The sequence below is a fragment of the Mustela lutreola genome, chromosome 10 (assembly GCF_030435805.1).
Source record: "Mustela lutreola isolate mMusLut2 chromosome 10, mMusLut2.pri, whole genome shotgun sequence".
Classification (NCBI taxonomy): Eukaryota; Metazoa; Chordata; class Mammalia; order Carnivora; family Mustelidae; genus Mustela; species Mustela lutreola.
In genome coordinates this window covers 79,384,416-79,405,985 of record NC_081299.1, presented here as the reverse complement: position 1 = coordinate 79,405,985, position 21,570 = coordinate 79,384,416, and the positions used below count along the sequence as shown (strand labels likewise).

At 40.2% G+C, this 21,570-nt stretch overlaps 2 pseudogenes; both read left to right on the top strand.

Moving 5' to 3' along the window:
- The first annotated feature begins 1,843 nt into the window (after positions 1-1,843).
- Positions 1,844-2,745, top strand: LOC131809642 (small ribosomal subunit protein uS2-like; annotated as a pseudogene).
- Positions 2,746-4,763: 2,018 nt separating this feature from the next.
- On the top strand, positions 4,764-21,479 carry LOC131810534 (eukaryotic translation initiation factor 2-alpha kinase 1-like; annotated as a pseudogene).
- The last annotated feature ends 91 nt before the right edge of the window (positions 21,480-21,570 follow it).

Sequence of the window (21,570 nt, the reverse complement as noted above, 5' to 3'; positions counted from 1 at the left end):
CAGTTGTCCTATTCAATTTACCATGTTTTGGATTTGTTTATTTGCTTCCTTGTTGTTCCTTTATCTTCTCTATTTCCTATAATGAAAGTTAGCTTTTAGAAACTTGCAGATTCAGGGGGACCTGAGTGGCTCATTCAGTTGAGTGTCTGACTCTTGGTTTCGCCTGTCATGACCTCAGGGTCCACGCTGAGTGGGGAGTCTGCTTGAGATCCTCTCTCTATCTCTCTGCCCCTTCCCCCATGCTCTCTTTCTCTCAAATGAATAAATAAATCTTAAAAAAGAAAGAAAGAAAGAAAGAAACTTGCAGGTTTAACTTTTTTAGGGAGCAAGAATACTTCACAGGTAGTGTTAGCATGATATCAATCCTTTTAGGAGATTGGGTGCCTGGGTGGCTCAGTGGCTTAAGCCACTGCTTTTGGCTCAGATCATGATCTCAGGGTCCTGGGATCGAGCCCCACATCGAGCTCTCTGCTCAGCGGGGAGCCTGCTTCCCTCTCTCTCTCTCTGCCTGCCTCTCTGTCTACTTGTGATCTCTCTCTGTAAAATAAATAAATAAAATCTTAAAAAAAAATCCTTTTAGGAGACACAAACAGCCTGGTTGTCCCGCTTGAAGTAACACTAAAATTGATAAGTTGGTTCAATTCGTTTATCTCAGAGGGTTTAACAGGAAGCTGTGCTGCTTAAAAACCCTGTTCCATGTGACATTACTAACACTGTTCTATGACTTCAGAGGACAGCTGCTAAGTTCACAGTGAACTTTTTGTAGGGTAAAATAATTTTAAACAGGCTTTAAACTATTAACTGCTTCATGTCTTGGAACATACTGCAAGCTATTTTCTAAGGAAAATTCTAGTCTCACTTACAGCTTGAATCATAACTCAATACATCGTTAAAATGGAAACTAGACCCACCCCGCGTGAAGTCTCATTAACACACTGACTCAACAAGTACTGAATATTGCAATGTGCCAGACAATGGAATAGGAAAGAAGGATACATAAGTAAACTAATCAGTCTTTGTGCTCAAAGAACTTACAGTCTTGTAGGGATCTTACTAGCAATACACAGTGGTAAGCACATAGTAGTACTACTTAATCTGGAGGGAGGATGTCATTAGGGAACTCTTCTTGGGGGAAGCGATATCTAAATTGAAACCTACATGGCTATTTCTTTTTTTTTTTTTTTTTTTTAATTTTTGTTTATTTGACAGAGATCACAAGTAGACAGAGAGGCAGGCAGAGAGAGAGGGGGGAAGCAGGCCCTCCGCTGAGCAGAGAGCCCGATGCGGGACTCGATCCCAGGACCCTGAGATCATGACCCCAGCTGAAGGCAGCGGCTTAACCCACTGAGCCACCCAGGCGCCCCACCTACATGGCTATTTCTTAAAGAATAAACACCAGGAAAAGCAAAAAGCTTTCCATTACTTGAAACTAATATATTTTTTTCTTAAGGAAAACATGAATTGTATAATTGTTAACTCTTTTTGCTTTGAACCCTAATAATTTCAATTTTGCAACTTAACTCTAATTATGTAGGACCTGATAGATTGCATATCTCTCCTGGTTTTGCTTTTCTTTCTGTCCTTTTCCTGATTTTTAAAGATTATTTTTCTGTTCCAAATTATACATGTTTCTGAAGCTAACTCAGATACCAGTCTCTTTTGCTTATATTTGAAAACAGGAACAAAAAAAGAGTCCCATATTGAGCTGGATCAGGGATGGCTCTAACTTCATTAAAAATGGTCTTAAGGAGCTTTTCCACTTTACACATGGAGGGGTCCATATGGCATTGGTCTGTATTCCCATCACAGCTTAAAGGGAAACTTTCACAATGTCCAGAGCCCTTGATGTCCTGCAAATGAAGGAGTAGAATGTCCTCAAATTCCCTGCAGCAGGGACTCACTTGGGTGGCACCAACCTTGACTTCCAAATGGAACGGTACAGCTACAAAAGGGAAAGTGATGGCATCTACATCATACGTCTGAAGAGAACCTGGGAGAAGCTTCTGCCGGCAGCTTGTGGCCATTGAAGACCCAGCTGATGTCAGTGTCCTGTCCTCCAGGAATACTGGCCAGCGAGCTGTGCTGAATTTTGCTGCTGCTACAGGAACCGCTCCCATTGCTGGAGCCTTCACTCCTGGAAGCTTCACTAACCGGATCCAGGCAGTCTTTGGAGAGCCGAGACTGCTGGTGGCTACTGATCCCAGGGCTGACCACCAGCCCCATACAGAGGCCTTATGTTAACCTGCCTATCGTCACTCTGTGTAACACAGACTCTCCACTTCACTACGTGGACATCGCCATCTCTTGCTACACAAGGGAGCTCACTCAGTGAGTCTAATGTGTATGCTGGCCTGGGAAGTTCGGTGCATGTGTAGCACCATTTCTCATGAGCACCCCTGGGAGGTCATGTCTGATCTCTACTTCTAAGAGATCCTGAAGAGATTGAAAAAGAAGGGCAGGTTGCTGCTGAGAACTCTGTGACCAAGGAGGGATTTCAGGGTGGATGGACTGTTCTAGCCCCTGAGCTCACTGCTACTCAACCCGAGGTTGCAGACTGGTTTGAAGGTACCCTTGGTGCCTAGTCAGCAGTTCCCTGCTGAAGACAGGAGCGCCCACCCTGCCTCGGAAGACTGGTCTGCAGCTCCCACTGCTCAGGCCACGGAATGGGTAGGAACGACCACTGAGTGGTCTTCCTCTCCCACAAAGGCAAACAAAATGGAAAGAAGGTTGATGGAAAATAAAGTTTCTAAAAAAAAAAAAAAAAAGGTCTTAAGAGGGTCTAACTTTCATCTCTGCTACCACCCATTAGTCCCTGAGGGAGAGTGATGTAGGGGAAGGTGAAGTGGTGTCAGAGATATGCTTAAATCCCAGATCTGACAACATTGGTATCAATCTTAGTTTGAAATCCTATGGAAAGAATTTCCAGGGACTCCAGGATCTTTTCCTGAATTATAACCAATACCTTTTTTTCATATGTTTAGCTTGAACATAAAAATAATCATTATATTAATTAAGATATATTTGGCTGCACACCAACAGAGATTTGACTCACAGTTTGTATTATTTCCCAAGGCTGCCGTAATAAAGTGCCACAAACTAGATGTCTTAAAACAAGAGAAATTAATTTTCTCACAGTTCTGGAGGTCAAAAACCCAAAATCAAAGTGTCAGCATGGTCATTCTTCCTCCAGAAAGCTACTTCCAGAAGCTTTTGAAGAGAACCCTTCCTTACCTCTTCCAGCTTCCAGTGGCTCCAGGCATTCCTCGGATTGTCACTGCATAATTCCAATCTCTGCCTCCAGGTTCACATTGCCTTCTCCAGTGCTTCTATTTTTCTCCTCTGTGCATCTCTCCTCTGTGTGTGCGTGTTTTTTTTTTTTTTAAAGCTTTATTTATTTACTGGGGTCCCTGGGTGGCTCAGTTGGTCAAGTGTCTGATTTTGGCTCAGGTCATAATTTGGGAGTACTGTGATAGAGCCTCACATCATTGGGATCCATGCTCAGCGGGGAGTCTGCTTATTCCTTTGCATTTTCCTGTGCCCCTCCCCCAACTCATGCATGTGCACACATGCTCTCTTTCTCTCAAATGAATAAAATCTTTAAAAAAAATTATTTACTTTAGAAAAAGAGTGAACATGTGAGCAGGGGGAGGGGCAGAGGGAGAGGGAGAGAAGCAGACACCCCTAAGCATGGAGCTTGATCCCACAAACCTGAGATCATGACCTGAGATCATGACCTAAGCGGAAACCAAAAGTCAGACGCTTAACCCACTGAGTCACCCAGACACCCCACTTTGGTGTGTCCTTTATGAGGACACTTGTCACTGGATTAAGGGCTCACCTGGATAATCCAGGTTAATCTTATCCTAAGATCCTTAATTTGATTCTATCTGCAAAGATCTTTCTCCAGATAAGGTCACATTCATAGGTTCTGGGGGTTAAGATATAGGCATATCTTTTTGGGGTCACTATTCAACCACACAGTAGATTAAACAATGAAGATATTTCAACTCTCTTTCATAAGAGGAAGTCTGTATGTGACAGGTAATTTAGAATTGGTAAGTCTCAATGATCTCATCAAAGACGCAGACTCTCTGTCTTTCCCCCTCCATAATTCTCAGCATGTTATTTTTTGTTCTCAGACCTTTGGCTTTATGATTACAGGGGACAGCTGCCCCAATTCCTGGCTTCACATCCCTTACAGATGTAAGTAAATATAGCTGGAAGCAAGAAAAGACGAGAAAGTAGGAAGACCTCTCCCCGAAGCCTCTGCAGCTTCCCTCTATGCCCCCTCACGCTCAACTGAAATGTATTATTGTCAAAGGGGAATGGGGATGCCATGACTGCCTTAGACCTATCAAGATACATGCCTTGGGGTACACTGCCGCATTGAAACTTGAGTTTTGATAATGAAAAAGGGGAGGCATTTGTTGCATAAGCAACTAACATTTGCTACAATTTCTAAATGTTTCCTGAATATTACTAATAAAAAAAGTCACCAATCCTTTTATCTACCAATTTACGTAAATTCTTTCAACCTTATAACATCTACTATATGTTGGGTACTGTGATAGAAGCAGGAGTCTCGAGATCATCAAGGAGCCCTTGGTTGAGCTGAACAAGAGATATGAACACCAATCATTCCAGGACAGCATGACAAATTCTATGTTCGAGATATGTGCATGATACAGTGGGGGAACAGAATAGGTTGTAGCATCAGGAAAGACAACCCTTGAGTTTTTGAGAAGCAGTTAAACCGATAAAAGATGGAGGTGAGTAATGATACTCTAGAGAGAGAAAAGAGCATGTCTGAAAGACAAAGATGATTGGAGAACCCTGCTATACCTTTGTGGAACTACAAAAGTTTTACTATGGCTGGAGTGGAGAACTGTGTAGGTAGCAGGAAGGCAGGTCAAGCCAGTAAGATGGGTGGGAGCTAGATGAAGAGGATGCTAAAATAAGATGACACTTGATACCAAAATCGATGGGGAGTTACTGAAGGGTTTCAATCAAAGGAATAATCAAATTAGACTGTTTTAGGACTACCCTGACAGTAGATGGATGTATCTGACTGCATTACCGGATAGATGGTGATGCCCTTCCTAAAAATGGCAAGTACAAATGGAGGAATAAGAATTGGGAAAAAGATCCTGAGTTGAGGTGTGTGTTTTGAAGTTTGAAATACCTGGCCCAAAGGATCCTTCTCTCTTTCACTCTCTCTCTCTCACTCTCTTTCTCTTGCCTTCTAATTTACATGCAATCTATCATGTCTTGTGGACTTATAGGCCTCATTTTTTGGTCTTATTTTCCTTGTTTTAAAAAATATGCCCTTGGATTAGAAAGGAATACACCAAAATATTACCAGTGGCTGTCCCTGTGGTGAGATTACATGACTTCAAGAAAATACTTTTTGGTGTTTCCCCAAGTGAGCACTTTACACACATTTAAAGACCAAGAAACCTTCGATTTTAATTGCCTGAGACGTATTCATTCCAGAGCCAGTATTTTTTCCCTGAGACATGGCATCTTCTTGAGTAACTTTAAGTAAATGTTAATGCTGAGTTTCTTATTGTCAATTAAATTTTAAAATTTCACCATTTGCTTATTTTTGGTAAACTTCCAAAATCTTAGCAACACACCACAATTTTGCAATCATTTGCTTATCATCAGTCTTTCCCCATGGATTAGGAATACCTCCTAGGGAAAAAAAAAATCTGGCCTTGTTCATCTTGGTAGACCCAAGACCTAAATATTCAGTGAATAGATATTTAATAAATATTTGCTGAATTGGAATGTATAATATGCATCTTTGTGTTCCTAGTGCCAAGCACAGTGCCAATGTCCAATAGACATTAATGAAACTATATTTCAACTTTTGGGCAATATTCCACCAAAGTCATACTGTCACAGGTTGGCAAAAATAAAATTCCCTTTTCTCAAACAGTATCTTTTTGTCTTTGTATCTTATATGTATATCAATACATTTACATACACATATTTATATGTACACATACATAATTTTCTCATCTAATAAGCTTAAAGATCCTTTGACCTCTGTACCTTTGAAAGACTGCCAAGTCAGGAAATTTTTCCAGTTTGTCATTAAGAAAACAGGCTGAAAGTTACGTAAGATCACTAGTACTCTAGTTTTAGACATTGGTTCAAAAAAAAGCTCTTATATATTGTATCAACTATGTAAAAGCTTAAGATAGAAACTTCTCCATCCTAAAATTCTAGTCTGGGCACAACTATAGCAAGAGCTGTAATTACTATATTCCTTTTGGAAGCTAGGGTTATAAGGCCATGTTCCAGATCCTGTTATGTGACAGCATCATCCACACAATTTTATTGTATTGCATGTTAGAAATTTCCTTGGACTCCCTAGCCGGCAGGAATCCTAGTCAGGATTCAGTCAATAGCAGGCATATGCAAAGAGATTGGAAAACTAAAGGAAGATAGAAACAATCTTCTAGCTCGGGCAGTAGTGATATCAGTCAAATTGCACCCTGTTGTCACTAACAGTCAGCTCCTCTAGCATCTGGATAGCAGCTAAACATGGGTTCCTAGTAGTTTGCATCAGCAGCATGGAGCAGAGGAGCACAATTCCTTTAAGTCATGGGGTCTTGCACATAGATCAATGGAACAGAATAGAGAGCCCAGAAACAGACCCTCAACTCTATGGTCAACTAATCTTCAACAAAGCAGGAAAGAATGTCCAAAGGAAAAAAGACAGTCTCTTCAACAAATGGTGTTGGGAAAATTGGACAGCCACATGCAGAAGAACGAAACTGGACCATTTCCTAACACCACACACAAAAATAGACTCAAAATGGATGAAAGACCTCAATATGACACAGGAATCCATCAAAATCCTTAAGAACACAGGCAGCAACCTCTTCAACCTTAGTGACAGCAACTTCTTCCCAGAAACATCGCCAAAGGCAAGGGAAGCAAGGGCAAAAATGAACTATTGGGACTTTAACAAGATCAAAAGATTTTGCACAGCAAAGGAAACAGTCAAAACGAAAAGACAACTGACAAAATGGGGGAAGATATTTGCAAATGACTATCAGATAAAAGGGCTAATATCCAAAATCTATAAAGAACTTATCAAACTCAACACCCAAAGAACAAATAATACAATCAAGAAATGGGCAGAGAACATGAACAGACATTTCTGCAAAGAAGATATCCAGATGGCCAACAGACACATGAAAAAGTGCTCCACGTCACTCGGCATCAGGGAAATACAAATAAAAACCACAATGAGATACCACCTGACACCAGTCAGAATGGCTAAAATTAAGCCAGGAAATGACAGATGCTGATGAGGATGCAAAGAAAAGGGAACCCTCCTACACTGTTGGTGGGAATGCAAGCTGGTGCAGCCACTCTGGAAAATGGCATGGAGGGTCCTCAAAAACTTGAAAATAGAGCCATCTTACGACCCAGCAATTGCACTACTGGGTATTTACCCTAAAGATACAAATGTAATGATCTGAAAGGGCACGTGCACCTGAATGTTTATAGCAGCAATGTCCACAATAGCCAAACTATGGAAAGAACATAGATGTCCATCAACAGATGAATGGATAAAGAAGAGGTGATATATATACACACACACAATGGAATACTATGCAGCCATGAAAAGAAATGAGATCTTGCCATTTACAATGACGTGGTTGGAACTAGAGGGTATTATGCTGAGCGAAATAAGCCAATCAGAGAAAGACAATTATCATATGATCTCCCTGATATGAGGAAGTTGAGAGGCAGGGTGGAGGGTTTGGGGGGTAGGGAAGGAAAAAATGAAACAAGATGGGATTGGGAGGGAGACAAACCATAAGAGACTCTTAATCTCATGAAACAAATTGAGGGTTCCTGGGGGAAGAGAGGGTAGGGAGAGGGTGGTTGGCTTATGGACATTTGGGGTGTGTGTGATATAGTGTGTGCTATGAAGTGTGTAAACCTGACGATTTGCAGACCTGTACCCCTTGGGCAAGTGGTGCATTATATGTTAATAAAAGTAACTAATAACTTTTCGTGGATGAGTTGAATTCTGCCAACAACTGTGGACTTCAGGGAAAGAAGCAGCTTCTTATAGTTCTTCATCACTGGGCAACATGGACCTCCTTTGGCTCCTCCAGCCTTTCCAACAACTTCATTACCTAATTTCCATATTAAATCTCTCCTGCCTAAAATACCTCAAGTAGCTCCCACTTCTTAAAATTTTTATTTAAATTCAATTTAGTTAACATATAGTGTGTTATTAGTTTCAAAGGTAGAAATAAGTGATTCATCAGTTGCATACAACACCCAGTGCTCACTACATCAAATGCTCTCCTTAATGCCCATCAACCAATTACCCCATACCCCCAGCACCTCTCCTTCAGCAACCCTCAGTTTCTTTCCTATAGTTAAGAGTTTTTCATGGTTTCCTCTCCTCTGTTATTTTATTTTATTTTAAATTATTTTTATTAACATATAATGTATTATTTGCCCCAGGGATACCTGTATGCAAATCATCAAGCTTACACGTTTCACAGCACTCACCACAGCCCATACCCTCCCCAATGTCCATAACCCAACCACCCTATCCCTAAACCCCCACCTCCCAGCAACCCTCAGTTTGTTTCATGAGATTAAGAGTCTCTTATGGTTTGTCTCCCTCATGATCCCATCTTGCTCCCTCTCTGTTTTTATCTTATTTTCTTTCCCTTCCCCTTGTTCACCTGTTTTGTCTCAATTTCCACATATGAGTGAAATAAAATGGTATTTCTCTTTCTCTGACTTAATGTCGCTTAGCATAATACAATCTAGTTTCATCCATGTCGTTGCAAATGGCAAGATTTCATTCTTTTTGATGGCTGAATAATATTCCAGTGTATATAAATACCACATCTTCTTTTCTGGACTCTTTCCATATTTTGGCTATTGTGGACATTGCTACTATAAACATTGGGGTGCATGTGCCCCTTTGAATCACTATGTTCGTATCTTTTGGATAAATAGATAGCAGTATACTTGCTAGATTATGGGATAATCCTATTTTTAACTTTCTGAGGAAACTCCATACTGTTTTCCAGAGTGGCTGCACAGTTTGCATTGCTGTAACAGTGTAAGATGATTCCCCTTTCTACACATCCTTGTCAACATTTGTTGTTTCCTGAGTTAGTCATTTAAGCCATTCTGACCACTGTGAGGTGGTATCTCATTGTGGTTTTGATTTGCATTTCGCAGATGCAGGGTGATGTTGAGCATTTTTTCATGTGTCTGTTGGCCATTTGAATGTCTTCTTTGGAGAAATGTCTGTTCATGTCTTCTGCCCATTTCTTGACTGAATTTTTTGTTTCTTGGTTGCTAAGTCTGATAAGTTCTTTATAGATTTTGGCTACTAGCCCTTTATCTGATACAACATTTGTGAATATCTTCTCCCATTCTGTAGGTTGCCTTTTAGTTTTATTGATTGTTTCCCTTACTGTACAAAAGCTTATCTTGATGAAGTCCCAGTGGTTCATTTTTGCTTTTGTTTCCTTTGCCTCTGGAGACATGTCTAGCAAGAAGTTGCTATGGCCAAAGTCAAAGAGATTGTTGCTTGTGTTCTCTTCTAGGATTTTTTTTTTTTAAGATTTCATTTATTTATTTGACAGACAGAGATCACAAGTAGGCAGAGCAGCAGGCAGAGAGAGAGGGGGGGAAGCAGGCTCCCTGCTAAGCAGAGAGCCTGATGCGGGGCTTGATCCCTGAGATCATGACCCCAGCTGAAGGCAGAGGCTTTACCCACTGAACCACCCAGGCACCCCTCTTCTGGGATTTTGATGGATTAGTTTCCATTTTCTGATTATGTACTATACCATTAAATTTAGTGTTTCTAGAACCAGAGAATGTGCTATGCTAGGAAAATTATTTGTCCAGGAAAGTTTAAAGCTTTCAGGACTAAAACACCGATTTTCTTGAAAATCTTTATTATTAAATGATTCATACATGGTCCTTTCTTCCTAAACAGAATATTTAAAAGGCATTTTTTGTCCTTTTCCATTATTATTACCATTGAATATTCACTGAGTATCTATCTCTCTTTAGGCCCCACACTGAAGCATCAAGAACAGATGGTGTAGGACACCAGATTAAATTAGTACTGACCACAAGCAGATATGTATAAGTTCAATTGCAAAAACCTTCACTGTGACAGTTACTAGAGATATGGAGATGAAGATGACATGATGACATGAATGTCCCCTAGACATTTGCACAGAAAAACATGTAAGCAAACAAATTATAACAAGGAATGACAGACACAAAAATAGAAGTATGTACCACAGGCACAGACCATATGGAAAAAGTGGCTACTGACTGTTCATTGAAGGTATCAGGGAAGGCTCTAGATGTGGGCTGAAATATAAGCTGGGTCTTGTAGTTGAAGGGGAGGAAAAGAAAAAAAAAAAGGCATTTCAGAGCAAAGAAGAAGCATGTGCAAAGACAAGTATGGCAGCTGGTCTCCAAAGACAGCTCCCACCAATTCATCCTTTTCTCATATGCTTATACAGGGCTCCTCTGCTATCTGAGAATAGAGTGTTCCCATGAAAACTTTTGTAAACTGAAATGCATGAGGCAAAGGAGCAATTACTATTAATTTAGGAGAAAAAAATTTTGAGCATTCCCAGACTGAAAAAATAATCTCTCTTAGGCTTTTCTAACACCTTGGGACACATCTTGCCAACAGATGCACAAAATAAATCACAGTAAAGCAGAGATGCTCACAGACTCAGTTCAAAGCTATGGCTGCTTGATGCTGAGAAGCTAAGTGTAGTTTCCTGGGAAGGAGTTAGTGATGCTACTCTCTGCTCAGCGTGCCCACTGCCCGTATAAGGACTCTGCCAAACAAACCTGAATGCTATTTTCCCTTTTCACCTCTTTTTGTAAAAGCAAAAAGCCCCTTCAGATTTCTTTTGGTTATGGAAAACAAGCACTAATATAGGTCTTTTTAAAATTTTATTTATTTGAGAGAGAGAACGAGAGTGATCAGAGAGAGAGAGGGAGAAGCAGTATCGCCGCTGAGCAGAGAGCCCAGTGTGCGGCTCAGTCCCAGGACCCTGAGATCATGACCTGAGCTGAAGGCAGGTGCTTAACTAACTGAGCCACCCAAATGCCTCAGTGTAGGTCTTTCTCTAAAGTGATTGGTGTAACTTGGAACTTTGAAAAGTGAGCGATACCTGTATCTTCTCTCTTTGAATCTGAATTGGCCCTGAAATTGCTCTGACCAATATAATGTGGTAGAAGAAATGTTCTGGGAGTTCTGAGCCCAGGGCTTGAGAGGACTGGCAGTTTCTATTTTCTTCTCTTGGGAACACTCGTGAGACACTCCTTCTTAGAATCCCACCATGCTCTAAGAACTTCAAGCCATATGGAGAATCAAGGAGCTGCAAATGACCCCTCCAGCTGAGATCCCACCCGACAGGGCCAACTACCAGCCATTTAAGTGAGTTAGTTATCTTGGACATTTCATTCCAGTTGAGCCCTCAGATGATTGCAGCCTCAATCAGCATGTGAAGCAGAACCACTCAGCTGAGTCCAGCCAATTCACAGAACTGTGATAAATAATGATTGTTGTTTTAAGCTGCTGAGTTTTAAGTGATTTCTTACACAGTAATAGGGCTCCTGCTTGAGTGAAATTTGGTAGATGAGCAGAGGTTCTGGTGAGTTCTCATAGTTCCTCATCAATGGGCAATATGGTCTGCCTTTCTTTGCTGCTCTTCTAGTCTCCAATAATTTATTACCTAATATCTTGTGTTATATCACTCTTTGCTTAAAATACCTTGAATGTCTTCTGTTTTTCTGGTTAATTTCGTGGTATAACATTTTGTTATCTTGTATTCCTAGGACCAGAGAATGTGCTATACCTGGGGCAGGTATGGGGGGGGGGGTTCCTGATAATTTCAGCACTTTTGGTACTGAAATACCATATTCCTGACAGTTTTTCTTTCTTCTTCTTCTCCTACTTTTTAAAAAAGATTTATTTATTTAGGGGTGCCTGGGTGGTACAGTTGATAAGCATCTGCCTTTGGCTCAGGTCATGATCCCAGGGTCCTGAGATCAAGCCCTGTGTTGGGCTCCCTGCTCAGTGGGAAGTCTGCATCTCCCTCTCCCTCGGCTGCTACCCCTCCTTGTGCTCTCCCTCTTTCTGTCAAATAAAGAAACAAAATCTTAAACAAAACAAAACAAAACAACATATAAAGATTTATTGAGAGAGCACACAAGCAGAGAGGGAGGGGCCAAGGGAGCAGGAGAGAATCTCAAGCCCAACTCAAGTGTCCAACTCACAACCCCAAGATTGTGACCTGAGCTGAAATCAGGAGCCTGACGCTTAACTGACTGAACCACCCAGGCATCCCTTTCAGAGTTTTTCTTAAATAAAAGGACCTTTCTTGTTTTCCATTATTATCACCATCAAATATTTACTGAGTGACCTGTATATTGTATTATAGCTCTAGGAGCAAATGGTTTAGAGCATCAGGAGAAAGGAGGGCTGACCACAAGCAGATATTTATAAGTTCAATTGCAAAAAACTTTACTATATCAGTTTCTAGGGATACTGAAATAATGATGATACGGTCCCTGTTCTCTAGCACCTCCCACTGTAACAAATAATTTGTAGACAAATAAATATAGTATGGTATCATGGGTTTGAAAATAGAAATATGTATCACAGGCACAGATAGGCAGAGAAAGAGTATCTAGGCACTGAGGCGTTAGGGAAGACTTTACATAGGATCCAAACTTTACATATGGATTCCATAACATCCATAAGCTGGATCTTATGGAATGGTTAGACATTTGTCAGGTGAAGAAAAGGTCAATCTAGAGTAGGGAAGAAGCACATGAAAAGGTGGTAAAGCATAAAAGAGATGACATTATTTAGCCCATATTCCAGGGCAACTGAGAAAGTATAGAAAAGGTTGAATCATGTTATGAAACATACCTTATGCAATGCTTAGGAGGTTGAACTTAATACTACAATCACTGAGGAGCAGAGGAGTCTCATACTCATATTTGTATTTTCAGAAATAACACTGTTAGCAATGTGACAGAGAGATCAGAACAAGGAGGGACTGGCAGCGAGGCCAGTTAGGAGGCTACAGCAAGATTCAGCGGAGAACATCAAGAGGATGTGAAGTAGGATTGATAGCGGCTCAATCTCTAAAACAGCGTGACTGGAATACTATGAAATAATTCCTACACTAAAGGTAGAGGCAACACCTTCTCTAAGGCTTATCTGCATACATTAATAGCTGTTGATTAATCAGCAACATTAAGAACACAATCCTTAATTTCAAAATTCTAAATATTGGGCCACTATTACCAGATCTTATCTCCTATTTGTATAATAGTAAGTTTTTTATTGGGCTATAAACAAATAGGGGCCTTGCAATTAAATTTTTTAATTTGGCCTTGATTGAGAGCTTACTCCAAAGAATTCCAAAGTTCTACTACATTTGGATAAGATGAAATTCTAGAAACTTGATTCCAGGCCACATTTTCCTATAATCTTTGAAGTATTTTGATCAGAAGAGAAGTCTTATATAAAACCTATACAATAGCAGAGACTGGCTGGCTCTGTTGGATAACATCCAACCTTGATCTGACCTCAGATCTTAATCTCAAGGTTGTGAGTTGACCCTGCACTGGGCCCCACGCTGGGTGTGCAGCCTACTTAAAAAAAAAAAAAGCATGGGCGCCTGGGTGGCTCAGTTGGTTAAGCAACTGTCTTTGGCTCAGGTCATGATCCCAGGGTCCTGGGATTAAGTCCCACATCAGGCTCCCAGCTCCAAGGAGAGTCTGCTTCTCCCTCTGACCTTCCCTATCATGCTCTCTCTCTCAAATAAATAAATAAAATCTTTAAAATTTAAAAAAAAAAAAGGCAGCAAAAAAGCAAGCATCTGGGTGGCTCAGTAGGTTAAACTTCTGACTCTTGATTTTAGCGCAGGTCAAGATCTCAGGGTCATGAACCTGAGCCCCATGCCCAGAGAGTTAAAATTCTCTCCCTTTCCCTTTGCCCCTCCCGCAGCTCATGCACACACACTCTCTCTTTCTCTCCTAAAAAAAAAAAAAAAAAACCCACAAAAAACAAACAAACAAAAAACCCAAAAACCTATATAGTACATCAACATTCTGAAATACTTTCTCTAACAATATTTTGTATTCTGCATAACATTGAATCATTTGGGCAACAGTACACAGGGAAAGGGAGACAAAAACATTACCAGACATTACCACTGCTTCCATACTATGTGCTCTGTAATTATACTGCAATGGCACACAATTTGCGATCTTCAGGAAGCATTATAATTTTTTTAATGACTTCAAATAAAGATATAAAGATTCATATCCCCAGTATCCCAGAGTACTTCTGGAGGGAAAGCAGAATGATCTAGTAGAAGAAACATAGTCCTTAGAACTCCTTAGATCGGTGTTCAAATTCTGATGCCTCCACTTGGTACATATTATTGTATTACTTAATTTCTTTTAAACTTAGTTCCCTTATTTATGAAATGTTTATACTGAAGACAGACCAAAATTTGGCTACTATTACATGTATGATTCAACTGTATATGCAAACCTTAGGCTTATAAAACAGACCACATTCAGTGTAACACACCAAATAAATGTTTCTGAAATAAGTAACACTGTTGTCTCTTAAGTATACTACTACACCCTACTACATAGATCTTGGAAGTTTATTAATGACGTAAATATGATGTTAATGTGTATAGGCACAATAAAGGAAAAAGCTTACGAAAAGCATCTTGCATCACCAAGCAACTCTGAGCCTGCCACATTTTCCTTCAGTAGTCAGAGGATCTTAAGCTGCCTTAACAGCAAGCACAGCTGCTTCTTCCATCACCAGATACATTCTTCCTAATACTATCACTTCCCCGCCACTCCCAAAATCTCCTTCTAGCTCCACTACTGTATTTCATGTTAGTGACAAATAAATACTATTCATAAGAAGTATACAAAAGTAGGAAACTACTAGATCACATGAAATTGAAAGGAAATAGCCATGGACTATAATATTGTTCTTGACATCTATTATATTATGCTCAAGATATAAAGTTTTGTAAGTAAAGTAAAATTCTATATGTCTCTATAAATATCTGTATGTATCTTTTGATGGTACACCTGTGTTACTAGTCTGCCACCCGGGACTATCAAGACCTAACTCTCAGAGGTGATGAGAAAATGAAATAACATAGGTAAAGATCTAGTACAAAAATGTCCCCTTCATTCATGTCGTACTTATCATATATTATAAACTATCTTTATATGTGCATTTGTACTATACTTCTTGTTTCAATTCTCAAAATACAGATCTATATGCTCAAAAAAATAGGGACCAGATATTTGTACACCTATGTCCCCAGCAGCATTATTCACAACAATAGTCAAAAAGTGGAAGTGCTCCATTCATCAACAGATGAATAAACAGAATGTGGCATATACACACCATGGAATATTATTTAGCTGTAAGAAGGAATGAAGTTCTGATACATGTTATGAACCTTCAAAGCATGAGGCTAAGTGAAATAAGTCAGACACAAAAGGGCAAATATTGTTTGATCCCACTTATATGAGATCCCTAGAATCATTGAATTCATTAGAAATAGAAAGCAAAACAATGGTTACCAATGGCTGCAGGGAGAGAAGAACGGAGAATTATTGTTTAAGTACAGTATTTTAGTGTGCAATAATGAAAATGTACTGGAAATACTGATGGCTGTACAACAATATCCATGTACTTAATGTCACTGAACTGGCCACTTAAAATGATTAAAATGGTACATTTTATATGTATATTTAAGCACAATAAAAGCAATTAAAAATACCTGTTAAAAGATATATACTGTAATGAGACAGTATACTTGGTCTATCTTAAACTGGGTTTGGCTAGGATCTCTGGGTGAAAAGCAAAGAGCAGGTAGATTTTTAAGAACTGGACCGGCTTTCTAGGGGCTAAAGGGATCTGCAGATGTGAAGTCAAGAGCCACCTTTAAGATTTTACTTTCCTCAGAATATATTTTAACCCTGGGCCTATTCTCTCCAAATCACGTTGCTTCTTTTTGTCTTTTTCAAAGTATACCACGTGTTGGTTCCAAACAGAGGTTCAATTTCCCTCTTTCCTCAGTACCCTATCCTAAAAGTAAAACCCTAGATGTTGTAAGGCGGTGGTTCTCAACAAGGGGTGATTTTGCACCACCTTTCAAGACATCTGGAGGCATTTTTGGGTTGTCACAAGCGGTGCTACTAGACCCTAGTACACAGAAGCCAGGGATACTACTAAACTCCTCATAACACACAGGAAAGCCTCTCACAACAAAGAATAACTGACCTCAAATGCCAATAACATGGGGTTGAGAAATCCTAAGGTGTTCTAAGAAATTCTAAGGTTTTACTAAGTTGCTTGATTTCTGGTAGAAATTGATTATAAGTTAAAAGTTGCTTTCTTTGCTTCCCTACTTTCTCTTTTCACTTATATCTTGTATAGGGAAAAACCAAATTTAAGTATATATGTAAGAGTACATCTTTTCTTTTGAGGAAATAGGAGAAGGATCAGTAGTAATGCTGGGGTGGGGGAGTAGGAGAAGGGAAGCTATTTATGCAGCCATTCTCTTCATCCTGGCCAGTCCTACCCATGATATTCTATGCCAGGGGGCAAAGCAAAAAGTAGAAGGGGCCAAGGTGTTGGGAACAGAGGAGAAGAAAAGAAACAAACACAACCCAAGTGAAGCCAGTGGAAGGCAGTATCTATGCTATCTGGATTAGATAGTTCTTGGTGGCCATTTGTGTATGGGGAGATATCTGTATTTCCAAAAAAGATTCTAATAAAAACATTTTAATTCAATTAAAAATGTAAGTCATACATTTCTATAACTAAACATTCAATTTATAAACTCCACATACTATTTATGATTACCTAAAATTTGCATTTCTTCTGAGGAGCAATAATCTGAGTACACAATACTACTGTGTCTGTAATAAGAACAAATGCTTTTGCTTTTATTTTCATCTTGTGTGATATTAAATAACAACAGACCTGCTGTACCAAACATAACTCATTTGGTAACATTTAGGTATTTTGAGAAATTCACTAACAATGTCAGGCCTCTAGACCTTTAGAGTAATTCATTATAATGTTACATATTAAAATAGTGCCCTTTTATAAGCCTTTGGAAAATTGACATACATATTAAAACCAAATATATGTATAACCCATGACCTAGCAATTCCATTCCCAGCTATATATTCAACAGAAGTGCATATATACAGTCACCAAAAGACATGTAAAAGAATGTTCTCTACAGCATTATTCATGATAGCCAGGAACTAGAAATTCATCAAATATCAAATTCATCAATGGTAGAATGGAAAACATTTGGATATAATAAAAAATGGTTGAATTAATGAAATACTATTCAGTAATGAGAATAAAGGACTACAAACAGATACACTCTTGAGTAATTCTCACTCTAGCAAATTGAATAATGGCCTCCAAAGATATCTAGGATCTAACTAAGGGAACCTGTGAATGTTACCTTATACGGCAAAAGAGGCTTTGCTGGTGTGATTAAATTAAGGGTCTTGAAACGAGATTATCCTGGATCATCCAGGTGGGCCCTAAAGAGAGAGGCAGAGGAGGTTTAGACTACAGAAGAAGAGAAGGTGACGAGCAGAGGATTTAACACCAAGTAAGGGCCACAAAAACTACAGGCCACCACTGGAAGCTGAAAAAAGGCAAGGAAACAGATGTTCCCCTCACAACCTTCAGATTCAGATTCAGGAACAAACTCTGCTGATAGCTTGACTTTGGTCTAATAAAAATAGTTTGGGACTTCTGCTCTCCGAGACTATAAGAGAATGAATTTGTGTTAAGTCACTAAGTTTGTGGTAATCTGTTACAGTGGCATCAGAAAACCAGTACACTCACAAATATAACAATGATCAAATAGAAGAGTACACTGCGGGAGGCGGGGGGGTGCCTGGGTGGCTCAATCAGTTAAGCGTCTGCCTTGGGCTCAGGTCATGATCCCAGGGTCGTGGGATCGAGCCCCACATCAGACTCCCTGCTCAGCGGGGTGCCTAGTTCTCCCTCTCCCACTCCCCCTGCTTTTGTTCTCTAATAAATAAAATCTTAAAAAAAAAAAAAAAAAGGACACTGGGGTGCTGAGTGAGGTGGCATGGATTGACGCAGGGCTGCAGTCTGTGATGCTGGGCGGGCAGCTCCAGGGCCCAGGAGCATGAGGCAGAGGGTGAAAGAGCAGGGTCTGCCTGTGGCACCCATCATGGACTTCCTGGCCCAGGGCTGGGACTTCATGTATGACAGAGAGGCACCCAGAATGCTGGCAGCCCTTTCCTTTCCCCCATCTACCTTAATTCCTGAGGAGACTGGGCAGCAGCAAGGTTCATCCTCTGAGTGAATTGGGCTAGATCTGGGTTCAGTGCTGAGATGGGAAAGGGGCAGCAGGAGGGCTGTCTGGAATCTGATGTTCCAGCAGAACTCCAGGTGTTAAAATGACCCTATAACAGGGACGCCTGGGTGGCTCAGTTGGTTAAGCAGCTGCCTTCAGCTCAGGTCATGATCCCAGCGTCCTGGGATCGAGTCCCACATCGGGCTCCTTGCTCCGCAGGGAGCCTGCTTCTCCCTCTGACTCTGCCTTCCACTCTGTCTGCCTATGCTCGCTCTCGCTCGCTCGCTCTCTGACAAATAAATAAAATCTTAAAAAAAAAAATGACCCTATGACAGTTGACTTTGCCTTTTGCAGTTGCAAACCAATTACTGCTTGTTGCTTTGCTGAAACACTTGAGCCATGTGCATGAATCTACTTTGTTCAAGATAGGTGTTTAAATTGCTTTTTCAGACCTTTATCAAAATGGAGCTGCTGGCAATATCCACAATAGCCAAACTACGGAAAGAACCTAGATGTCCAACAACATCCATGAACGGATAAAGAAGATGTGGTATATATACAATGGAATACTATGCAGCCATAAGAAGAAATGAAATCTTGCTATTTGTGACATGGATGGAACTAGAGGGTATTATGCTGAGCGAAGTAAGTCAATCAAAGAAAGAAAATTATCATATGATCTTCCTGATATGAAGAATTTGGGAGGCAACATGGGGGGTTTGGGGGGTAGGGAAGGAAAAAATGAAACAAGATGGGATCGGGAGGGAGACAAACCATAAGAACTCTTAATCTCACAAAACAAACTGAGGGTTGCTGGGGGTAGGGGTTGGGGAGAGGGTTGGTTGGGTTATGGACATTGGGGAGGGTATGTGCTATGGTGAGTGCTGTGAAGTTCGTAAACCTGGTGATTCACAGACCTGTACCGCTGGGGCTAATAATACATTATATGTTAATAAAAAATAAATTTTTTTTTTTTTTTAAATGGAGCTGCTGGGGCGCCTGGGTAGCTCAGTCCATTAAGTGGCTGTCTTCGGCTCAGGTCACGATCCCACGGTTCTGGGATTGAGTCCTGCACTGGGCTCCCTGCTGGGCGGAGACCCTAGTTTTCCCTCTCCCTCTGTCTGCCTCTCTACTTATGCTATTTCTCTGTCAAATAAATAAAATCTAAAAAAAAAAAAATCAAGCTGCTGTTTTCTTTCACTTGTAGTGATGAGTTTAGCTCACAAAAGAACTATTCTTTTTTTTTAAGATTTTAGTTTTTGAGCACCTGCATAGCTCAGTTGAGTATCACTCTTGATTTCCCCACAGGTAGTGTTCTCTGCTCATCAGATGGCGCCCCATGGTGTTGAGGTCTATGCTCAGCAGGGACTCTGCTTCTCTCCCCCTCTCTCTCCCCCTACTCCCACTTGTGTGCTCTCTCTCGTTTTCTAAAATAAATAAATAAATCTTAAAAAAAAATATTTCAAAGTAATCTCTACACCCAACATGAGGCCTAAACTCACAACTCTAAGATCAAGAGTAACATGCTCTACTGACTCAGCCAGCCAGGTGCCCTAAGCTATTGCTCACTTGTGAGGATCCTTGTGAGGATAATTCGCACATCTAGAACATCAGATCAAGGGAAGTAGCTTTGAAGAACAAACTTCACGATACTTAAATGAATCACAACAGCTTGCCACCTTAGAAAAAGGAGGCTATAAAAGAGTATACAAGATCAGGAATAAATTAGATGATATTTTGAAATTTTAAAAATCCTGATTAAGGGTGCAACTAAACAGATTGCATGAAGGTACTACAGTGAGTGAAGGTGTTGGCAGGTCTTTGATATCCTAATATCGTAGGGCTATCATAATGCTTGAATAGAACATGCACGTGTGGCGTGAATGCAAGAATTTCTGTTCAGCTGCCATCTCTGGAATTGAGCTCCAACCAGGATGACAAAAATCAATATACTGTTAAAAATGATTAAAGTAACAGCTCATCCATTATCCTCACCAAATTTACCTTAGAAAAAGAAAAATCCTTAGGAAAACCTGGCATCGAAAATCAGACTGACAGATTGATGAACTATATCAACAATTTAGTCACAAAGATGTCAGTGAATTTGAACCATTCATTTTATTCCAAGAAAATGGCTTGGGTGATTTGTCTTCCAGATTGTTGAACATCGGCTGCCACTTAGGCATGACTGCGACTTAGAAGAGAATTTCACATCCATCGAGGAATCTTCTCAAGAAAACTTAAAACTTAGTTGGGGCAGACATCACCTGATGGTGTGTTGCCTGATGTTGCGCATCCAGATCCAGTTGTGGGACACTCTGTGGGACTGGATAGCTGAGAGAAACTAGCAGGGCCAGGAGTGTGGGGACCAATCTGCATGTCCTTACGTTATGACCAGTGTTGCAATAAAAATCTTTCAAGAATTGGAGGAAGGTATATTTTATATTCATAACATGAGAATAGTACGCAGTTATCCAAAGCCCAGAAATATTTTTCTCATGGCCCTGATCAGCAAATAAAAATAGACTGATTTGGCCTGCAGAGACATCACACAGAACACCAGACTGGATCAACAGACATGGCAAGAGAAAACCCATGCATACTTCCAGAGCAGGTACTAGTCTGTACCCCTTAACCTGAAGTTAGAAGGAACTGAGTGTGACACCATTTCAGATATGTATAGCTTTGGTGTGATCCTATTAGAGCTATTTAAGCCGCTTGGAACAAAAACAGACCAAGTACAAGTTTTAACAGGTTTAAGAACTGGTCAGATACTTGAATCCCTCAGTAAAACAAAAGTCAAGTGTATCCAGCACTTAACCAGAAAGAATGCAACTCAGACTGCTCTGTTCAGCTGATGTAAATTCAGAATTTTGTAAATTCTGGAAATGTTAATCTCACCCTACAAAGATACTAGAACAAGAAAAAGAAATTGAAGAACTGAAGAAACAGCTAAGACTCCTTTCTCAGGACAAAAGGGTTAAAGATGACATGGAAGATGGGAATGAGCCTGTCTAGCCTTAATTAGGCTCTATAAATGTGAAAGTGGTCTTAAACTCTTTAAGCTAGTCAACTGGAATGTAAATTTTCAATTTTTATTAGGGTATAC